Source organism: Eptatretus burgeri, chromosome 4, assembly GCF_056783735.1.
Source record: "Eptatretus burgeri isolate ZD-2024b chromosome 4, Ebu_testis_v1, whole genome shotgun sequence".
Lineage (NCBI taxonomy): Eukaryota > Metazoa > Chordata > Myxini > Myxiniformes > Myxinidae > Eptatretus > Eptatretus burgeri.
This window is the reverse complement of record NC_140964.1, coordinates 135,917,810-135,941,222: the sequence shown is the minus strand read 5'-3', so window position 1 is coordinate 135,941,222 and position 23,413 is coordinate 135,917,810. Positions and strand designations below refer to the sequence as shown.

At 43.9% G+C, this 23,413-nt stretch overlaps 1 long non-coding RNA gene across 1 annotated transcript in view; it reads right to left on the bottom strand.

The window, feature by feature from the left end:
* Nucleotides 1-1,989: 1,989 nt before the first annotated feature.
* Nucleotides 1,990-23,413, bottom strand: part of LOC147029188 (uncharacterized) — a 30,422-nt gene continuing 8,998 nt past the window's right edge. Inside the window, exons 2-3 of the long non-coding RNA XR_015056833.1 lie at nt 4,125-16,330; nt 1,990-2,469 (exon numbers count right to left, since the gene is read on the bottom strand). This is a non-coding gene — a long non-coding RNA (uncharacterized LOC147029188). The remainder of the gene's footprint in view (nt 2,470-4,124; nt 16,331-23,413) is intronic.

The window sequence follows — 23,413 nt, the reverse complement described above, 5'->3', positions numbered from 1 at the left end:
TAAACTAGGCACCCCGTCTGCCGGTATTAGCTGGTGGACGTTAAAGATCCCACGGTGTTTCATGAAGAGAAGGTGAGATCGCCGGCACCATGAGCAAATCAGCAGAGGGCGTTGCATCAGCGGCACAGCCGCACCCTCAGCCGATGGTATACGACCCCACAGCCTTGTGCTGCATATGAACGAAGAAGAAGAATATAATGGGAATGGAGCATACGTACATGTGACGTCACCAAACTTGAAATCAACAATCCTGGATTTCAAGCAAAACAAAGCAAAACTTCAACTACAAGTGAACTGCATCATTGTTTTTACCCTTCATACGTGAAGCGAAAAGCAGAGTTAAGCAATTGGTTCACTCTGTCTGTCTGTCTGTCTGTCTGTCTGTCCACAAACATCAGTTTATGACGTTATAAATGACACAAAAATGACTGGCAGGATGGCCGAGAGGTACACATACTCGCCTCTAAGCTGTGTAGCCCGAGTTCGAATCTCAACCCAGCTACAAACTGTCACCCCGGTGTTTCACATGCAGGGTGATTCATCAATGTGTGCGACGTCCCTCGGATGGATTTGAAATGGCATCCCATCTGCTGGCATAAGTTTGTGGCTGCTCAAGACCCCACAGTGTCCTTCACGAAGAGTAGGCGAGCTATCGTCGGCACCCTGAACAAATTCCAAGTTCCTGCCGAACTATTGCTGCAAAGGTGATGGCAAAGCACCCAGTATTAGACTTGCTCGGGAAGCTTCTTTGGTGTCATCGACACTCCGTGAAGTGTATGGTACATCAGAGAGAGAGAGAGAGAGAGAGAGAGAGAGAGAGAGAGAGAGAGAGAGAGAGAGAGAGAGAGAGAGAGAGAGAGAGAGAGAGAGAGAGAGAACACAAAAAACAGACACGGTGAACTAATGTGTGACGTGTTAAATAAGATGGCGTAAAAGACACAGTAGCAATGGTGGTAAACTTCAGATTTTTGTTTCTACAGCCTTAAAATTTTTTATTAATTTCAATTGACTTATATACTTGAACACTGTCGAAAACAATTCACCTTCTTGGCACTTTCAAAAACCCTTTCCTTTGGCAGTACTTGGACAAAATATTACGGAATTTCACGTCATCCTGACCAATCATCAAGAAATTTAACAAACAGGGACAAATTCCTGCACGGGGCAAGTGTGAAAAAGTTCTGACTCAACCCTGGTGTTTAAAACCTGGTGTTGGCTTAGCGGTTAGGGTGGTGGCTTGGAACCCTAGGGTCCTGAGTTCAAGTCCTGTTGGCCGCTGAATTAACACCAGGGGGTTGACTCGGCCTGTCATCCTTCTGAGGTCGGCGAAATGAGTACCAGTGTTGCAGCCAAAAGACTGCTCACAAAAGGAAGGGCTATTGATGGATTTATCAAATCTGGTATTGGTGTGGTGCAGGAATGATGGGCCGAACGGCCTCCTCCTGTGTAAAAAAAAAATTCCTTCTAATTCTTTCCTTGTAAAAACCCAGGACTCAAACCCTAGGACCTCATTGCTTCCATGGCAACAGCCCACTGAGGACACACACACACACACACACACACACACACACACACACACACACACACACACACACACACTTCCTGAAAGCACATTTAATCCTGTACTATTCTCTCCAGCAAAAAAAAAAAAAGTTATTGCCAAAATCCGGGAATAAAATCGTGTCCCATGACTTTTGGCTCTGATCACAAAATCATTTGACGTGCCAAATGCCCAGAAGTTATTGCATACATGTACCGAATAGGAACGAACTCCGCGCAGTCATTTTAGAGTTGAGGCTCCGGTCGGCCGGACGGGACCCTCAGCTGGGCCGAGGGCGGTTGGGGGTTTACAATAATAATCTCCAAAAAGAATAAAAGGCATCCAGCTCCATTCGCTGGGAAACCTCATAATAACTCAAGATTATTGTCTTGAAACGACAAAGCAATCATTATTGTCTCAAGGACAAAAATGTAAATTTCCACGACAAATTTCAGAAAAATACCACAAAATGCATTCCTTTATTAAACTGTAAAATACGTTTTTATAAAAGGTGCTACAAACACAAACACACTTAGAAAAATTCTAAAGGGAAATATTTTGTGTTTACTCCTGGGATGCAAGCCTTAAATGTCAAGGCCAACTATTAAAGGTCTATGTCAAAAATGAAGACCTTTCGATGAACTTCAGACCATTATCTATCTGTTGTGTACCAAGTGTTGTATATAACATTCACCATTTCATGTTAACGGCAAAACAAAATAATATTAGTAATCTGAAGAACACCAATCTGACTTTTCATTTGGAATTGAAAAGACCTAATAATTCATCATACCTAAAAAAATTCCGATGAATCCCATTTCTTCACAAATAACAAGGCTGATGGAAGATGAAAGAGAATGTCAGCATCGCTCAGCGGTCGCAATTCCTGTCAGCATCGCTCATTCCTGACCTCACTTCAAACAAACCTCCTGGTGATTCACAGACAGGACATTCAATCAATAATGCATCACATCATAACATCAACGACTCGGATGGGACATGAAGCGTCCTGTCTGCGAGATTTGCTCACCGCAGACCCTAAAGATCCCATGGGGTCTACACACACACACACACACACACACACACACACACACACACACACACACACACACACACACACACACACACGAACAAACATTATGATAATTTCCCCAACTCGTATGTGTTTGGTTTTGATGCAAAATTTTATTTTGATTTGTAATACCCCCCCCCACCACCCATCCCACACCCCTCACCTTCAACCCATGGGACGATTAATTTTTTTAAACCTCATAAAACCTCTCTGTTCACACCCAGAGTGCAACCAACAGTTTTCAGTTAATTCTGTCTCGTAGATCAGGATTGTGTCGAAATCAAACCAACACAAAACCCACAAACAAACAAGGAAAACCACAAAAACAAAAACGCACAAACAAATGAGAACGGCATTCGGAGATCGTATAGTTTCACCTTGGACGCTCATTCTGAACAAAACTACCATCGTCAACTGAATACGCGACTATTATGGCCCATAGATATTATGGTCCATACACCGGTATCATCCATGCACCCCATTACATCACAAACATTGCCATTATCCATAGATTTATTGATTGTTGATTAATTATCAGGATATTTAACGACCATTTTTGTGCACATCAAAGCTACATTGCATCAATGAAGACGAATATGAAAAAAAAAAAATTCAAACGATATCCTCCATGGCGAATTGATCCTATGTATGAAGTTTTGCATCGATCTGTCAAGCGGTTCTGGAGTAGATTGGTTTTTTTTTTTACGTTTTTTTTTTCAATCCAACATGGTCAACAAACCACGTGACCGATGATGTCGTAAATTAAATTCCTCACTCGCGTCGGGTCGTAAGGTCAGAGATATGAAGTTTCAGATTTTTTGGGAGGAGAATTTTGCTTCAACCAATAATGGCTGGAATACCACATCGCTGATGATGTCATCGCCATCGCCCTATATACCCCATGGGGGAATTGATGACGTATGTCAAGTTTCAATTTTTTTTCCTTGAGCAGTTTGGGAGCAAAAGATGTCAAAAATTTTTTTTCTTTTAAATCAAATATGGCTGCTGTACCATGTGACCTCCCTTCCTATTTTTAAATATTCGCTTCAAGCGGACAAGCGGTTGCAGAGAAAACAATTTTAAAGCGAAAATACACAGATGTGGACGCATGGACACACACAGACAGAAAGACAGAGACAGACGATGGTGTTGCAATAGTCTCGCATCCCCTTCTGAGCAAGACTAGCAAGGAAACATGCAAACACACACACACACACACACACACACACACACACACACACACACACACACACACACACACACACACACACACAAATGACGAAATGCCCACACATGAGTACAAACCCCCAAACCCCCACATATCAACAGGTATCTCAATTTATATATCGTAAGATGTTGAACTTCAATCCCAAGTTCCCATCCATGTGTGTATGAATTGACGTACTGAACAATGTTCCATCATTCAGCAATCAACTGCAAATACGTCATTTTTAAAGCTTGAAAAACAATCTGAAGAGGAAGTAATCAATTACATGAAAATGGCTTGGTTACCTGCAAAATGTCATTTGTTACAGGTGTCTTGAGAGAACACCAGGACACCGTCTCTCCGCGACGTCTCCAGCGATGTACCTCATGCTACGATGGGAATACTCATCATGAGTGTGCAGAGGAAAAAAAAAAAAGACACCTGTATGAGTGTGCGCGGAAAAACGACACAGGTATGAGCATGTGGAGGAAAACTGCACCTTTGCATATCCACAACCTGATCCTTCACTCCTGAAGTTGGTGAAATCAATCTCTGCTCTCAAAGCCCTCAGGTGATAAGCACTTGGTCAAGAGGAGAAGGAAAGGACTAAAGGCCCTGTCACACCTTGACGATTTAGCCAGCGTATGCCGACTTATGAAAAATTTGTCTAAAACGCTGGCACACGTCTAATACGTTACGGGTAAGTTTTGATAACATTAAGAGCACGCTGAAAAACACTGCCATACGTCGAAGTACGCTGGCTTTCATCGTTGTACTTTGTGGTTGTCCCCACATTTTAGCATGCTTGAAATTTTACGACGTATGCCGGCGTATGACTCACACGTTCCGCTACACTGGCCATAAGTTGTAGGCACGTTATGCGATCGTTGATACACGTCGACACACGTTACTTGTAAGTTACTCATAAGTCGAAACACGTCGAGGTAATGATTAGCGTACCCAAAACTTATTTATGCCTATGAGTAACGTGTTGTAGGCACGTTACACCGTCGTTGACACACGTCGAGGCACGTTACTTGTAAGTTACTCATAAGTTGAAACACGTCGAGGTAATGCTTAGTGTACCCAAAACTTATTTATAACCTATGAGTAACGTGCTTTGAACCTATGTGTAACGTATCTCCAACGCATATTGACGAATGTAGACGTATTTGATTGACGTCTTCCGGACGACCACAGAACTTACTGAACGTGTTTCTAATTTACAACTACTGTATAATGGCGTATTGGCAGCGTTAAAAAAAACAACAACAATAACTTCCGATATTTCGTCACGTGCCGTTACGTCACGTTCGATTGCCTCTTCAGTTTGCTCATGTCTTATTCTTAGTTCCTCCTCTGTGAATATTTTCTGTTTGAGGATATTGTCACGTCGACGTCGAAACTTAAAAGCAAATGTCCGAATATATTTTAAAATTCGTGATAGACTAAAAAACAACAACAACAAAAAAGCAACAACCGCAACAACAACTTCAGATATTTCGTCACGTGCCTTCACGGAGCCAAGGAGAAAAAAAAGAAAATGTGCCTTGACGGAGAAAATAAGTTTCGGGTATGCTAAACATTGCCTCGACGTGTTTCGACTTATGAGTAACTTACAAGGAACTTGTGTCGACGTGTGTCAACGATCGCATAACGTGCCTACAACTTATGGCCAGTGTAGCGGAACGTGTGAGCCATACGGCGAGTACGTCGTAAAAATTTCAGCATGCTCGAAATTTCACGACGTACAAGACGTACCACGACGTATGACAGCGTACTTCATCGTTTTTCAGCGTGCTCTTCACGTAAACCAAACTTACCCAAAACGTATTCGACGTGTGCCAGCGTTTTAGACACATTTTTCAGAGGTCGGCATACGCTGGCTAAATCGTCAAGGTGTGACTGCGATGTTGACACTTCCAATTATGATTTGAATCGGCGAGCGGCAGCTTTTTAATAGGCTATGCCACGTGATCGTCGGCGATACGTGCAGCGCGCTATGCCTAAGTTAGACTATCGTTGGGCATAGGTTGTGAACGCCGACAACACGCTAATCATTCGTTGGTATAAGTTATCTAAAAGACAACGAAACGTTCTGTGTACGTTACTAATATGTTATGCATACGACCAACTCGTTATGAATACGCCAAAAACTTTTTTAAAAACATCAAAATTTCAGCGTACGCCAATGTTTTACATACATTTTTATACGTTGCCATTGCTGGCTAAATCGTCAAGGTGTGACAGCGCCTTAAGAATATAAAATGACGTAATAAACTATTTTAAACCCCAAAAATATTGTTACGGATCTGGGGTTCGGGGCTTGCTTCCAGGGGAAGCACTCAGGTCCCTCCCGCATACCTGGTCCTGAGGCCACCAGGCACTGATAACTCTGCGTGTTGGCGGGTTGCTAAGCAACCACGAACGCTGATTGGTACCTCCAACCGTAGCAGGGTTACACAACTTCGCATGTTACCGTTCCTGGTGGATTGATCCCACCAAGCGAATTTTGCGCCCTTGATGCGTACTTGTGTTAAGTTCCCGTATCAGGTGCAGCCGAGTGGAGCGACCAAGTACGCACTGGCTAATAAGCAAATCCGGTGGGGTACAACTTCACGTCTCACCTTACTTGTGCACTGCATTGAACAAATCAAGGAAAAGACAACCAAGACAGATTGGAAAATAGAAACAAGCAATTATTTATTACAAACACATAAGCAAGCAATCATTTAAAAGCAAGTATTTATAAGCAAGAAAGCAAAAAGGCACACAAGAGCAGATTTAACCAAAACACGTATTCTTCTTCAATCTTACTTAAACAAAAGACTTAGCCATCATTCACTCAGGGGGCAAAGAATAAAACAAAAAGCACTTGAAAATAAAATAAAAGTAACAAATGGAGAGAAGGAAAGCAGCCTTTCCTTCTCTCCCTCGCCTCACACAAATTATATACAGGAGAATGCGGAGGAAAATGGATGGGGAGGATGGGCAGTGCCAATGTGACGTAATGTGGACACACAGCTGCATCCCTGAGGTTCCCAGACCCAGTAGGTGAGTCCTCTCTGGCATCCCAGATATGCCGGCTCGATGTCCCCATTACGCACCCAAGGCCACGTCATTCTGAGGGAATGCTCGGTGAAGCCCCCGCTCCTCCGTTGACGCCCCAATGCCACCACGGAAGCCCATACCCCCTCCCGAACAGTCCTGCGCTGTACGTACCGTTTCACATACGAGAAGCACCGTCCCTCAGGCCACGAACACCGAGCGTCGTACGCCGTGCCGTGAGCATGCATGTAAGAATGGAGTGAAAACTAAGAGGGAATCCGCCGGACCAAGGGATGGCTGAACGGCCATAGGGTTGAAGATAAGACTGATGGAGTGAAGGAAGGGTTATTGAAAAGAGCAGAGGAGGGAACTAACGGACCAATGGGGAAAAGGAAGGTAGGTTGAAGGGATGTTTGGTGAAGGGGAGGTTATTGGTGGATTGAGAAAGGCAAGGGGGGAGTCTGATATGGAAAAAGAGGAATGATTGTAAGTGGCAGAGGGATTGAACAGAATGATGGTGTGAAGAAGGAAAAGATTGAAAGGAATAGAGGGGGAGGGGGAGGGGGGAGTGGGGGAGATATTACACCGGGGAAATGCATCCGAGCCAATGCATGCCCACCGATCAACCCCTCGACCAGGGACCAAGGAGAATCCACACAAAGACGAATGAAATAACTGATCCTTGGGTCAACGACGTGTCCATGCATACTCTCCCCTGGGGTAAGCGTCCCAAAATCTAACAATGTTCTTGTGTATTAATCTTTATGACAAGAAAACTAGGATGCCGCCCCCATAGCACAATCTACTCTGTAATGCTGGACCCCCGAGCACAATCTATTCTGTGATGCGGGACCCCCAAGCACAATCTATTCTGTGATGCTGGACCCCCTAGCACAATCTATTCTGTAATGCTGGACCCCCTAGCACAATCTACTCTGTGATGCTGGACCCCCTAGCACAATCTACTCTGTGATGCTGGACCCCCTAGCACAATATACTCTGTGATGCTGGACCCTCGAGCACAATCTGCTCTGTAATGCTGGACCCCCAAGCACAATCTACTCCGTGATGCTGGACCCCCTAGCACAATCTACTCCATGATGCTGAACCCCCAAGCACAATCGACTCAGTAATGCTGGACCCCCTAGCACAATCTACTCTGTAATGCTAGACCCCCTAGCACAATCTGTTCTGTGATGCTGGACCCCCAAGCACAATCTACTCTGTGGTGCTGGACCCCCAAACACAATCTACTCTGTGATGCTGAATCTCCAAACACAATCCACTCTGTGATGCTGGATCTTCAAACACAATCTACTCGACGATGATGGACCTCCCCGAGCACAATCTCCTCTGTGATGCTGGATCTCCAAACACAATCTACTCTGTGATGCTGGACCCCCAAGCACAATCTACTCTTTGATGCTGGACCTCTCAAACACAATCTACTCTGTGATGTTGGACCCCCAAGCACAATCTACTCTGTGGTGCTGGACCCCCAAGCACAATCTACTCTGTGATGCTGTATCTCCAAACACAATCTACTCGATGATGATGGACCCCCCCCCCCCCGAGCACAATCTATTCTGTGATGCTGGACCTCCAAACACAATCTACTCTATGATGCTGGATCTCCAAACACAATCTACTCTGTGATGCTGGACCCCCAAGCACAATCTACTCTGTGGTGCTGGACCCCCAAACACAATCTACTCTGTGATGCTGTATCTACAAACACAATCTACTCGATGATGATGGACCCCCCCCCCCGAGCACAATCTACTCTGTGATGCTGGACCCCCAAGCACAATCTACTCTGTGATGCTGAACCCCCAAACACAATCTACTCTGTGATGCTGGACCCCCAAACACAATCGATTTGATGATGATGGACCTCCCTGAGCACAATCCACTCTGTGATGCTGGATCTCCAAACACAATCTACTCGATGATGATGGACCCCCTCAAGCACAATCCACCCTGTGATGCTGGATCTCCAAAGACAATCTACTCGATGATGATGGACCCCCTCCCCCCCTCCCGAGCACAATCGACTCTGTGATGCTGGATCTCCGAGCACAATCTACTCCATGATGCTGGACCCCCCGAGCACAATCTACTCCGTGATGACGGACCCCCTAGCACAATCTATTCTTGACCCCCCCAAATACAATCTACTCTGGGCCCCCTAGCACAATCTACTCCGTGATGTCAGAGCCCCTAGCACAATCTACTCTGGACCCCCAAGTACAATCTACTCTGGACCCCCAAGCACAATCTACTACGTGATGACGGACCCCCTAGCACAATCTACTCTGGACCCCCAAGTACAATTTACTCTGGACCCCCGAGCACAACCTACTCCGTGATGACAGACACCCTAACACAATCTACTCTGGACCCCCAAGTACAATCTACAATACCCCTATACATACAATTCATGGACAGGGGTGTTTTTATCTCTGCTTTTGGTCTTGGGAGAGTGAGGGGGGGGAGACGCCAATTCTCTATGTGAATGTGTATTGTGTCCTGCCGCCAACAGGTGGGAGAGGGTATTACAACCCTCCACCATTTACAGTACAGTACACCTGTCCCCACGTTTTCCAGTGTAGTGATTTGTTTTGAATTATAAGCAGTAGGTATGTTTTTGTTTCATGCACATAACTTAATGGGTTACGTAATTTTGCCCCTACGGAGCTGTCAGTTGCCTATACACCGCCTAAAAAAAGGTATGCGTCAGAATAACGCATTGCATGCTTGGAACAAGATTGCCCGTCGGGCAGGTACTCTGCAGGTATCTCCCTCCAATCGGTGAAAGTGTCGTTGAGGATTTCAAGGTTTCCCTTATTGATTTTGATGTGATGTAACACTATTTGAAACACACCAGGTGAACAGTCCACGCCGTGAATGTACTTGTGAATGAAAAGGTAAGTATTTTGGGTAACCAGGTGTTGGTTTAAATTATAAATGTGTTCACAATCACTTGCCTCTGGTCCTTCCACGTCATTGACATTTGGTGGATGACATGGTTTATTTTAAGGAAATTTTCGAACTGCACAAATTTTTGAGGCAGGTGCCATGGCCCAGTGTTTGAGATTCTCTGAGTCTGAGAAGCATTTGTAATAGCTATTTTTTTTTAACATTTTATAGATTTCGAGTTCCTTTGTATCCTTTGACAAGGTACACAACACAGGATGCCTCACTGGAGTCTATAAAATTAGAAAATATATATTTAGTCTAATATATATCTAATATACTAAAAAATATATATATAGTCATATAAACACATTGTTTTAAGTTTTAACCATCTGAGTATTTGACAAAAATTTTAAAACAAAGTACTAATCAGCATACATTTGTGTATGTAAAATTAAAAATAAACTTCTTGTCATATAAAGAGTGAATAAAGGTACTTTTGCTTTTCAGTATCATGGTCATGCATTGACTTCTTGTTTCTTTACATGACATTGGAGTTTTTATTATAAATTTTAGTACTGCAGAAAATTGGTTTGAGAACTGCACAAAATTGGATTTAGAACTGCACAAAATTGGATTTAGAACTGCACAAAATTGGATTTAGAACTGCACAAAATTGGATTTTGGACTGCACAAAATTGGATTTAGTACTGCACAAAATTGGATTTAGTACTGCACAATATTGGATTTGGTACTGCACCAAATTGGATTTAGTACTGCACGAAATTGGATTTAGTACTGCACAAAATTGGATTTAGTACTGCCCAAAATTGGATTTGGTACTGCACGAAATTGGATTTAGTACTGCACAAAATTGGATTTCAAACTGCACAAAATTGGATTTAGCACTGCACAAATTGGATTTAGTACTGCACAAAATTGGATTTAGAACTGTACAAAATTGGATTTAGAACTCCACAATATTGGATTTAGTACTGCACAAAATTGGATTTAGTACTGCACAAATTTGGATTTAGTACAGCACAAAATTGGATTTAGAACTGCACAAAATTGGATTTAGTACTGCACAATATTGGATTTGGTACTGCACAAAATTGGATTTAGTACTGCACAAAATTGGATTTCAAACTGCACAAAATTGGATTTAGCACTGCACAAATTGGATTTAGTACTGCACAAAATTGGATTTAGTACTGCACAATATTGGATTTAGTACTGCACAAAATTGGATTTAGAACTGTACAAAATTGGATTTAGAACTCCACAATATTGGATTTGGTACTGCACCAAATTGGATTTAGTACTGCACAAAATTGGATTTAGTACTGCACAATATTGGATTTGGTACTGCACCAAATTGGATTTAGTACTGCACAAAATTGGATTTCGAAATGCACAATATTGGATTTAGTACTGCACAAAATTGGATTTAGTACTGCACAAAAATTGGATTTAGTACTGCACTAAATTGGATTTAGTACTGCACAAAATTGGATTGAGAACTGCACAAAATTGGATTTAGTACTGCACAAAATTGGATTGAGAACTGCACAAAATTGGATTGAGAACTGCACAAAATTGGATTTAGAAGTACACAAAATTGGATTTAGTACTGCACAAAATTGGATTTAATACTGCACAAAATTGGATTTAGAACTGCACAAGTTGGGGTCTGCTGTACGTTAAAATAAACCCTGGTGGATGATGCAAGGAAAGCGATTCTGTGGCTGCAAAACCACTTGAAGCCTTCCATGGTCGGTTACTTCCTCCGGGAGAGGTGTTCGACCATTTTCAATTCAACATGTAAGCATCACGTGTGTTGCTCCAAAATAACATCAATCACTCGGACGATGATAAAAGAAGCAAGAAATGTCCATCATTAATAACTACCAAATGTACAGGTTGCATACCTGCAAGCTCTACGCTCCCAGGTGGTTTTACAATTTGCCCTGAAGCCAGAAACAGGTATACAAGAGCGATGACAACAAACACAGGTGAGCAATGAGCATGCAAGGTCCTCTTAGGGGTTGTTGTCTTTGAATACATATCATCAGGAGCTTTGGATGAGACTGTTTCTCCTTTTATATGAAACCAAAGAACACCTGTAATGATGGATCAGGTACGAAATTTATTTCTTTTACATCTTTACATTTCCACCTTGCATTGCAGGACAATTTATGTGTGAGCCTTCCATGCCCACCGAGTCGTTTGCCCCACCTGTGCTGTTGTTTTTAGCGCTTAATTGCCGGGAATTCCGTTCTCTAATCGGTGGAAATTTACAGAATACATTTTAATCATTAACTTACACCGAAAACTGAACTTCCTGCAAACTAGAGGGCTGCAGGTGTTCATCGTCAAGCACGGTCCTTCGCTGTTTACAGCGAGCATCTTCATTAGTATGTGTTGGTATAATGGTTAGGGTGGCTGGTTTAAGATGTTAGGGTTTTGAGTTTGAGCCCTGATCTACCGTTGAATTAGCACCAGGTGGGGTTGATTCAGCCTGTCATCCTTCTGAAGTCGGTGAAATGAGTATCAGTATCTTGGTAATGGAGGGTCTGCATCAGCGGCCCAGCCGCGCCCCCAGGAAATGATGTAACCAGCAGCCACAGGTTGCACACACTAGCTGTATGTAGCATGTCCCTCCTGAAAAACGAAGCCGAGCCTGATTCGGAAGTTATTGTTGGATTGTGGCTTCACAGGCATGCACGATGTTGTATTACAGTGCGTCATCCCTCGGATGTATGTAAAACCGGGCGTCCGTTCCTTATAGTAAGAGCCGATGGATGATAAAGATCCCACGGCGTCTTCACAAACAGTAGGCTGGTTGTCACCGATTCACCGCACCCTGAACGGATTACAAAAATCCCACCACCTTCAGTCGAACCTCAGGCCTGGGCAGCAGGTTTGTGAAAAACCTGAGGGCAAAAACATCACGCTTGGCTAATCCCTCTTCATGATCTGATTTCAAAGCTTTGAATGAAACTCCGAACCCATATCTCCCAAAATCTTAGATTATAGGTAGTTTCTGGGGATTTGAACAGAATTATTAATTAGTAAGAGTGAATGTAGGGATGTGATGAAAATGGGAGCAAATTAGAGGGAATGAGAGTAAGGATTCGTTCTCCATCATTCGGTGGCTTTGGTTGTTGAGCTGGCCTCTTATTGGCCATCCCAAAGAGTCTTCTTTGTCGATACCAAATCTGTCCAACTCTCTTTTTTTTTCTTTCATATATATATATATATGGGCAGCAGGTTCGTTGTCGGTTCCCTCCTGCTCTTTTATCTTTCTCCCATTTGTCGGTGTATATCTGTTGATATTACATTTTATCTTTTTCTTTTGTCTTTTTTGCAATCATTGGTGCTGTATTTGTTACTATTTCGGTTTGGTGTTGTGACACCTTCCATTCGCATCTGTTTTTGGAATGGTTTTGTTCGTTGGGTTTGGGATACCTTTTCTGGATTTCTGTCTTCATGTTTGCAGACGATTTGGATTCTGTAGTCCGGTGCACTTTTCATGCCCTCAGCCAGTCCGACAGTTGTCATTCTGGACACTTGGTTGAGTTCCATCAGACCAGGACCTCCACCTCGTCTCAGCAGGTATATTCTCGGAATGTACTGAACTTTGTAAAACATTTTCTAGATAGTGAGGAGTTTTGATATCTATTTTGTTGATTTCCATTTGTGGCCAGTTTACGATTCCTTGCTCCTTGTGGAGAGGTATGTTTTCAGGATCGGCCTCATAAGTATTCTTTGGCAATTGTTTTGTGCATTTTTTCTTTTTTTACGACACCCTATTTGGTTGCCCTCTTATACTCCGAGGTATTTGTAAGATGCTTCTTTGTTTTGCTCCTGCATTGTTGTATATTTTTATCTTGTCAGTTTTTGTTGATTTACCATTTACCTTGAAGACCAAATTCCATTTGAATGTCGTCAGAGTACCGTTTCAACAATTTCTGTTGTTCTTCCAATTTTTTGTCATTTGGTGCAAAGAGTTTTAGATCATCCACACGTTGTACATGTGTCACCTTTTTGACTCTTTGGACGCTCTCTTATTGGAAGTTTGGATGTATCTGTCTTTGCTCATTGGTGAGGTTTCTCGGTGGGTCCAGGGCCAGACAAAACAGGAAGGGCAAAAGGATATCTCCTTGGAAGGTCCCACGTCATATCTTCACATCTGGTATTTTGATCTTCCTTCCGAATGCTGTAACATCAATGTGGTATTCCAGAAAAAGCCTGGTGTGGGCTCGTTGGTTTGGCTGGCTGGCTTGGAATCTTAGGGTCCTGAGTTCAAGCCACGTTCACCGCTGGATTAACATCACATGGGGTTGCCTCAGCCTGTCATCCTTCTGAGGTCGATGAAATGAGTACCAGTGTACCGGTGTCGGGGCACAGCATCAGCGGCATAGTCGTGCCCCAACAAAATGATAGTTACCCACAACAAAGCTGTCATACAGAAGAAGGTATTGCTTTCTCAATCAGTTTGATTATGTAGGCGTTGATCTTGTACACTTGCATGCATTTTATGTGAGCAGGTTTCCTGGAAGTATTTTAAGGTTTCTTTTCCTGGGGATCGGGGGTCTGGAGGAAACCACCCCCCCCCCCCAAAAAAACATGAAAAGATCACTTTCTCATGACAAAAAAGGCGCCTTTTCCCTGTCATAAGGGCGCCTTCCCCTCTCCAAGGATCTTTTTTAACATGTACTTGTTGTTGTGGTGGCTTTGGTTGTTGTTGTTATTAGATCCTCGTGGAGGATCTCTGTCTTACTCACGTTGTTGTTGCCTACAGTTTTCATCGAAACTTCCTGAAACTTGGCACATATATGTAAAAAATACCCTGCGCAGACAGTAACCATCAACGATTTTGAAAATTCCTCCGAGAAAAAAAAGTTATGACGTCAAAATATCTCCGCTCATGGAAATCGCCGAAAAAATTATCTCCGAAACTCGGCAAGCTCTTTGAATTCTGTTTGCGGGAATCGAACAGGGCATAAGCAGAGATGAAACATCACGATGACGTCATATCAATTTTTATGACGTCATTCCTATTTTTTGACATTTTTTGTTTCACAACCCAGAGTTTTCATCGGATCTTCGTGAAACTTGCCATGTATATGCAGAAAGCCCACACGCAGACAGTAACCATCTCCGATTTTGGAAATTCTTCCGAGAAAAAAAAGTTGACGTCATTATATCGCCGCTAATGAAAATCGCCTATACCATTATCTCCGAAACGAGGCAAGCTGTTTGAATTTTGCTTGCGGGAATCAAGCCGGGCATTAGCACAGATTAATTGTAATTTATCGCAAACCTGATACATAACAATGACGTCATATTGGTTTTTATGACGTCATCATTAAGAGCACGAGGATCTTAGCTCATTTGAGCTTGTTTTTGTTTAAATGCTCCTTCCGTGTCTTTGTAAATGGTTGAAGTTTTAAGGTTTTTTTCCCCCCACAATTCAAAAAATACAACCATTCTCAGGAAGAACAAACAAACAGTGTGCTAACATTGCGAAGCAAACAAATTAGCAGAATGACAAACAAGTACATAATAATAATCTATCTATAATTCCAGCAATCTCTGTGTGTCTGTGTGTCTGCGACCGCTGTTTCTCGACAACCACTGGTCCGATCTAATTGAAACTTGCCAGGTATATTGCTGGGGCCCTGAGTATGTGCCTTTTCAAGGTTTGATATTAATCGGACAAGTGGTTGCCAAGTTTTGGCCATTTATTTACCAAACCAATGACAATACACGGTGCTATGACGTCACGATTCTTCTTCTTTTTTTTTCTTTTTTTTTTTTGCACGTACGGGCACGCACTACTAAAATAATAATAAGAAGAAGAATTAATAATTACTCCACGCACACAGAGCGAAAATCATGGTTAAGCAATTGGTTCATGTCTGTCCGTCCGTCGGTCCATCTGTCCGTCTAACCAGTTGTATGATCGCGAGTTTGTGATCGACGAACAATGTATTTAAATTGAATGTTACATTTTGAACACAAACCAGAACATGAATAAGAAGACAAGTCCATCGTTTAAACGTACTTTGACTTCAAATGAATCCCAACTGCACATGCGCAGAGGGGAGCAAGATAATATTTTGATTATGTCTGCCTGACAATCAAACAAAATTTTAAATCATTCCAAACAGGAAACTTTCTGTTTCTAAGGGTGTTACAAAGGACATAAATAACAGGCATGAATAAACAATGTAACGTGTTAGAAGTACGCTGGGTAATAGAAAATAGAGCTGGGTAAAATGGCAGGAAAAACATATAATTTTGTTCGGCGAAGACCTTTAAACTTCTTTAAACCTTGATTCAAGTTTAATTATATATTTGAACACTGAAGAACACAAATCGCATACATCATACTTCCAAGAACCTCCAGTTTTGCAGGGGTGTGTTCAGTCCCCAAGTTTCTTGTGGAGCGCTCGCCGAGTGGCTTCGGCACTCAAGTCAGCGATGCTTCCATCCGAAACCGTTGATAAGGAATGGCTGGCTTGGCCGAGCTAGCTGCCTGGTCACGGAACACAAGTCAGTGCTTGGACAGAAGCAATTTATTTGTAAGACTTTTTCAATCTTTATTTTCTTTAAGTTGAAGTATATACTTGAAAACTGTAATGCGCAAATTGTCTGTCAGAATACTTCAAAACCCCAGTTTTGCGGGACTGCACTTCAATTTAAATTTAAAATAAAGGTTCAATGTGGTGGTGAATAATTAATAAGAGTACTGTTGAGGACTGCTTCAGGACCACCTCAATAGCCATAAAGTTTTGGATTTTTTTTCTAAACGATCGTTAAAAAAATCATTATTTGTATGAGGATTGAAGTAACACTGCGCGGGGTATCGTGTTCTATGAAGTCTCCAGTTAATGAGGGTGGAGGAGTCTATGGAAACGGCTACGCATGTAGTGTATGTATATATATATATATATATATATATATATATATATATACACACACTATAGTCGCGAGGATGGCCGGCCCAGGTAAACACCGACAGCCCCCGGGTGGCCGAGCGGTTCGTTACTAGGAGGCGAACACATTGATTGACAGAGATTTCAACACGTGCTCGAAGGGCATGGCGGAGGGCAATGGTGGACGGGCGGAGGAGTACTGGGAATGGCATGGATTCACAGGAGGTATTCACACGAACCCACTATCACATGAATACAGTTTGTTCAAAAATGCTCCTCACACCGACCTCGTGTATGCGCTCTGCCGATCTCCCGTTCCATCGAGACGGAAACCTTCCACAATCCACATGTGCGCAAGCCTATCCGCCCTCGACCTCGATCACACCGATCTGTCTCTTCAGATCCACCACCTCTCTTGTGTGCTCCTTCTCTTTCCCGCTCTATATCCTCTCCGGGGCGTGGCCTTCTTGCCCCATAACCCGGGAAAGTGGGGCTTCCTCACCGTTTCTTGTGGATTTACGGATGCATTTTCCACCTTTATTGCCTGGCTTGAAATATGACAACAACATAGGGAAAATCACAGAGGGCAATCACATCCTGGGGAACTTATTCTAACTCCCGAGGCTAATTAACACTGTGCCACCCCTCGTGTGGAGACACGTAACATTTAAGCACACAGATTCCCTACTTATTCACATCGAGATGCTTTCTATTTCTCCACGGACCAAACAACTCTACACAATGCTAAACTTCCTATTAAATTCTTCCATCTACCCCCACAACCATAACTATGTATGTATTGTTGCGAATTCGCGCCCGCCGGCGTGCGGACGGCCACGTAACTCGGATCGCGGCACGTCGGCCACCGGACAGACAATTCAGTCGTGACCCTCCGGGAACTATCGCCCGGAGCCAGTCGCGGGTGGGCCTTTCGACCTCACCACAATTGTGCCAATCGACCACCCGTGTAGGATAGGGCTGTCCGCCAAACTCCACCTACCTAAGTACCCACGCGGATGGTAAACCGGGCGATCGTACCTCGCCGCAGGTCGACTCCGGACACGAGCCGCTTGGGCGGCCCATTCCGTACTATCGGGATAACCGAGCGGTGTTGTTGTCGACCTCGACGGTTCAGATTATTTACCGGGCGTTTTGCACCCACTACGAACCCTTTACGTGAAGCAGGATGGAGATTCAATTCGGAAAAGACGAAGCGAAACGGGAAAACAGTTCACACAATGCACATTTATTTCCCGGCACACGGAAAGCACGTATCTACAGCCATACAGTCAAAATGCACATATAGCAACCAAAACAATAAAAAACAACAACGACGCAGAGTTAATACTGACTACGCGCACACACGGCAACACTGATACAGCTTTACTTTACAGACGGCGCCAACACACATTTACACAAAAGCAAAGAAAAGAAGCCACCCTCATAGACAAGGGGGCAGACAGGCCTGTAGGCCAAATGTGCGCGTGACCTGGAGGAGCGGCCAGGTCCGCGAGACCGGGGGGGGGGGGTCCGACCCGCATCCTCGTGACGCGTTGGCGGGCGAGCCGCAAATGTGGCCGTGCGGCTGTGCCCCGACTCCGTGCTCCTTGGCGGGTTTCGTTGGCACGACGTTTGGAGTGGGGATGGGGCTCCCTTTTGCACTATCTCAGCGCGGGGGAAAGGGGTAATTGTTGATGTCCTGGGGGAGGAGAATGGCTGGCTGGCTTGGGTCCCGTGACGAGCGATCCCACACCGCGACCTCGTCGCCGACCGCCGACCTTCTGGCCTCGGACCCGAGCTCCCTTGCCTGCAGTTCCACTGCTCTCACTCGCCCCACTCTCTCTGCAACTCTTCCCGTTCCACACTCTCCTCAGCCGACCCTCTTCAGTTCCGCACTCTCCTCGCGACTCCACCGACTGACTTGACTCTGCTTTTCCAAACTCTCCCCAGCCGACTCCAGAACCCAACTCAACTCATTCGCCCTGCGGTCGCCTTCTTCTTCGAGGCTGGGAGGAGCAGCTAATATGCAAATATTCGGATCAGAATGACCTCGGGGGCGGAGCCACGCTCCCCCATTGGTTGTAGGAAACGGGGCGTGAATCTCCCCTGATCCAAGAATTTGCATATATCGACTTCACACACACGCGCCTGGAGGCGGGGCCAAGCCGCCCTGCGCTCGCTAATTGGACGGAGGAAAAGTGGGCGTGTATCGTTTTTGATCCAAATTTTCCCTCGGAAAGGCTGCTCTTTGCGCTCGCGGCTCAGTGCGTTCGGCACCAATCGCCGAACGGGCCCGAGACAGCCCGACGTTCAGTGTTCACAGGTGGTGCGGGAATGGCCGTAGAAGGAGAGAGGTGAAGGTGGTGGAGGGTTTTCGGTGGTGGTTTGATGGTTATGGTGCCGTTTGGGAATGGCGGTGATGCGATGATGTGGGAGCGAAGATGGTTGCGGTGGCGTGGTTGTTGTGTGATGGCGGTTGAGACGTGGTTGGTTCAAAATAAAGATAGAACAGAAAAACACCTAACTCAAAGGATCGCAGCCCGGATGAATCGCATAAATTCCCTCTATACAACGGGTTTGGGCTAACTACACATGTACTTAGAGATATCTCACCTACGGGCCCTTCATGGTGTAATGCGAATTTCCACAACCGTAACAGTATGTATGTATGTATGTATGTATGTATGTATGTATGTATGTATGTATGTATGTATATATATATATATATATATATATATATATATATATATATATATATATATATCTTCTTCTTCTTTCGGCTGCTCCTGTTAGGGGTCGCCACAGCGGATCATCCATATGATCCGCATAGTGATTTGGCACATGTTTTACACCGGATGCCCTTCCTGACGCAACCCTGGTCGCCTCTTACGACACAGGGATCATGTATGTATATATATATATATATATATATATATATATATATATATATATATATATATATATATATATATATATATATATATATATACATCTATATTGCTATGGTCACGGGTACCGAGACACCAGCTTGTCACTCAGGGGGATTAATCCCCAGTTGTCCTCGGAAGAGCCGGACGTGGGGCCGCCGCTCACAATTAGCGTTGTGGTACGGTGGGTTGTTTTGGAACCACCAACGCCACCCAGTTAACCACGAGTTCCAGTGTCCACCGTCTAATTATGCCGTTTAACTCGAGGTCACGTGGTTACCTGAGCGGGGAGCGCACCCTCGGCAAAGCACCAATCTTATCTCGATTAGATCTTAATTAGGGCGGCCGAGCATTTTAACCGCTGGTGCGTGCCGACTATTTTTGGTCAAATATGTGCTAATTACCTCCCAATCTATCTAGGATCGGACAATGCTAGACCAATGGAAGGAAAGGACAAACGGACAGGTTGGAAGTCGACAAATGATTTATTAATAATAATATAAATAAATAAAAATAACTTTTTATTTCCTGAGGTGATTACGTTCGATTAACAGAGAAAATCAGATGAATCTCAGTGACAACTGTATTCAAACATTTTGCTTAATTAACCCTCAATCACCTCAGGAGCAAATTGTTTGTTTGAAAGGTTACAAAATGTGTTACAAAATGTGTTTTGAAAGGTTACAAAATCGGTTCCACCTGCATGTAAACAGTGGTTCAAATGAAAGATTAAGCTCCCAGACTGATCTAAGGCATTTTAAGGTGCAACTCACTCGGTCAACCAACAAGGTAAACATGAAGACCAAGGAGCTTTCCAAACAAGTCAGACAAAAAGTGGTGGAGAAGTACCGTTCAGGAGAGGGTTAAAAGAAGATTTCAAAGCCACTCATTAACCCTTTGAGTACGGTGAAATCCATCATTAAGAAGTGTAAGACGTATCATACCACCCAGACTCTACCCAGATCAGGTCGCCCATTCAAACTCAGCAGCCGGACAAGCAGGAAACTGGTTCGGGATGTCACTGTAAATCCAACAATGACTTTAAAAGATCTGCAAGGCTCTCTGTCTGAGATGGGGGATCAGTGTTCATCAATCAACGAGAGACCGTTCCCTTCACAAAGTTGATCTCTGTGGACAGGTGGTAATAAAGAAGCCATAAGTGAAAAAGACACATGTAATAGCTCATATGGAGTTTGTGAAACAGTATCTTAATGATACTGCAGACATGTGGAGAAAGGTTTGGCGTCAGACGAGACAAAAATTTAACGTCTTTGTCTCAATTCAAAGCGTTATGTCTCGGGCATGCCCAACACTGCACATCGCCCAGTCAACACCATCCTAACTGTTAAGCATAGTGGTGGTAGCATCATATTACAGGGCTGCTTTTCATCAGCAGGGACTGGCAAGCCCGTCAGGATGGAAGGGACAATGGACGGTGTAAAGTACAGGAGAATCCTTGATGAAAACCTGCTCGACTCAGCCATGAATCTGAAACTGGGGAGGAGATTCACATTTCAGCAGGACAATGATCTGAATCACAAAGATAAAGCCACACTGGAGGGGCTCAATAAGAAGAAAATAAATGTTCTTGAGTTGCCCGGTCAAAGTCCTGACTTGAACCCAATTGAACATTGATGGCGAGACATGAAGATTGCAGTCCATCGACGATCCCCATCAAACTTGGCGGAACTCGAGCAGTTTCCACGTGATGAATGCACAAAGATTTCACCGTCTCACTGTACAAAGCTGGTCGAGACCGACTCAAAAATACTTGTAGCTGTCATTGCTGTAAAAGGTGCTTCCACCAAGTACTGACCTCAGAGGTTGAAAACTTTTACAACCAGTGAATTTTGATTTGTGCATGTTTTTTTTTGTTTTTTTACAGGTATTCCTAACAGGTAACCTCCTTCAACAATAAGTGTTCAGTTTGATCTCTTCAGTTATGAATGTAAAAGTTCCTTTGGAAAAATTGTTTCTTCATTAATCATAATTCATCTAAATATGGCATTAATTGGTGTATGGTGTGAATACCTCTCCAGGCCACTGTATACAGATAATAGCTATAATGACTGGACGTGCTCACATCGGCAAATTTCACATTGATTCGTCCGTCGAGTTTTCAGTGCACTTTCCAAGGCAGACACAAATTCCGAAGTGTATTTATAAGTCCTCGTGCTCTGCGCATGATGCCGGTGAGAAGGATATACAGCAATCAATCTCTCACACTGATGTAGCTATTCCGAGACCACCAGATATGGGAAGCCCCTGTGTCAGAGCCATGTGTACAAGGAAATGGAAAACGACTTGGTTCGTCATCTTTCCATCAGTACAAGATGTGATCTGGAAAAAAAAAAGTGTGTGTTCCGAGTACTCTGCCATCATCGAGACAGTTTACGTGTCTTCATCTCTGATCGGCCTTGCGGTGTGCCATTCATCGTCGTCTCACCACCCTGAAACCAGAAAACGTCCAAATGTTTCCGTTAATACAGAAAAAAGTTGAGGTTCACGACTGCATTCAGGAACGAGCATCTCTATTCCTGCCTTCGCAACATAATACACCAATACCACGTGATACATTGCAACGATCTTGGCTATGTCGATGCTGACTGTGCTCCCAAGTGTTAAATTTAACTTTTTGTCACTAAAGATGGCTTAGAGTGGCCTGCGAAGGTATTCAACCCATATCAATAATGCCATATTTAGATGAATTATGATTAATGCAGAAACAATTTTTCCAAAGGAACTTTTTCATTCATAACTGAAGACATCAAACTGAACACTGTTAGAGTTGAAAGAGGTTACCTGTCAGGAATAACTGTAAAAAAAAAAAAAACACTTGTTCAAATCAAAAGTCACTGGTTGTAAAAGTATTCAACCCGAGGTCAGCACTTGGTGGAATCACCTTTTCCAGCAATGACTGCTATAAGTATTTCTGGGTTGGTCTCCACAAGCTTTGTAGAGTGAGATGGTGAAACCTTTGCCCATTCTTCCTCTAGTTCTGCCAAGTTTGATGGGGATCGTCGATGGACTGCAATCTTTACGTCTCGCCATAAATGTTCAATTGGGTTCAAGTCAGGACTTGGATCTTGACATTCCCGAACGATGCACCCGCAGCTTGATCTCTCCGACATCCGACCTAGAATCCAGTCCATACAAGTGCTGAAAAGTGTGGGGGGTAGTACACACCCCTGACGAACTCCAGTAACAACTGGAAATAAGTCAGAGGCGGTACCACCACACTTCACAGCACTCTCAGTACCAGAGTAGAGTTCAGACATCAGATCGATCAGTTTTGGTGGCACCCCACGAAGACCAAGAATCCTCCAGAGGACATCCCGATTCACTGAATTGAACGCTTTACAGAGATCAACATAAGCTGCAAGCAGCCCCTGCCGAAACTCTCGTCTGCGTTCGGTGAGGACACGAAGAGCAAGGATACGGTCAATCGTTGACCTCTTTTGGTGTAAAGCCTGACTGCTCTGGACGCTGGTGCTCAAGGAGATGGTGGCGAACCCAATCAAGAATTATCTGAGCAAAGACCTTGCCCGGCACTGAGAGCAGCGTCACCCCTCAGTAGTTGTTGCAGTCTTGGCGATCACCCTTCCCTTTCCAGAGAGGGACAACAAGGCCCCTCTTCCAGTCAGATGGGATGATGTCTGTGTTCCAGGCAGAGCACAAAACTGCCTGCAATGACACGAGTGCAGCATTTCCACCAGCCTTGAGAAGTTCTGCATGGATGCCACAGATCCCTGGAGC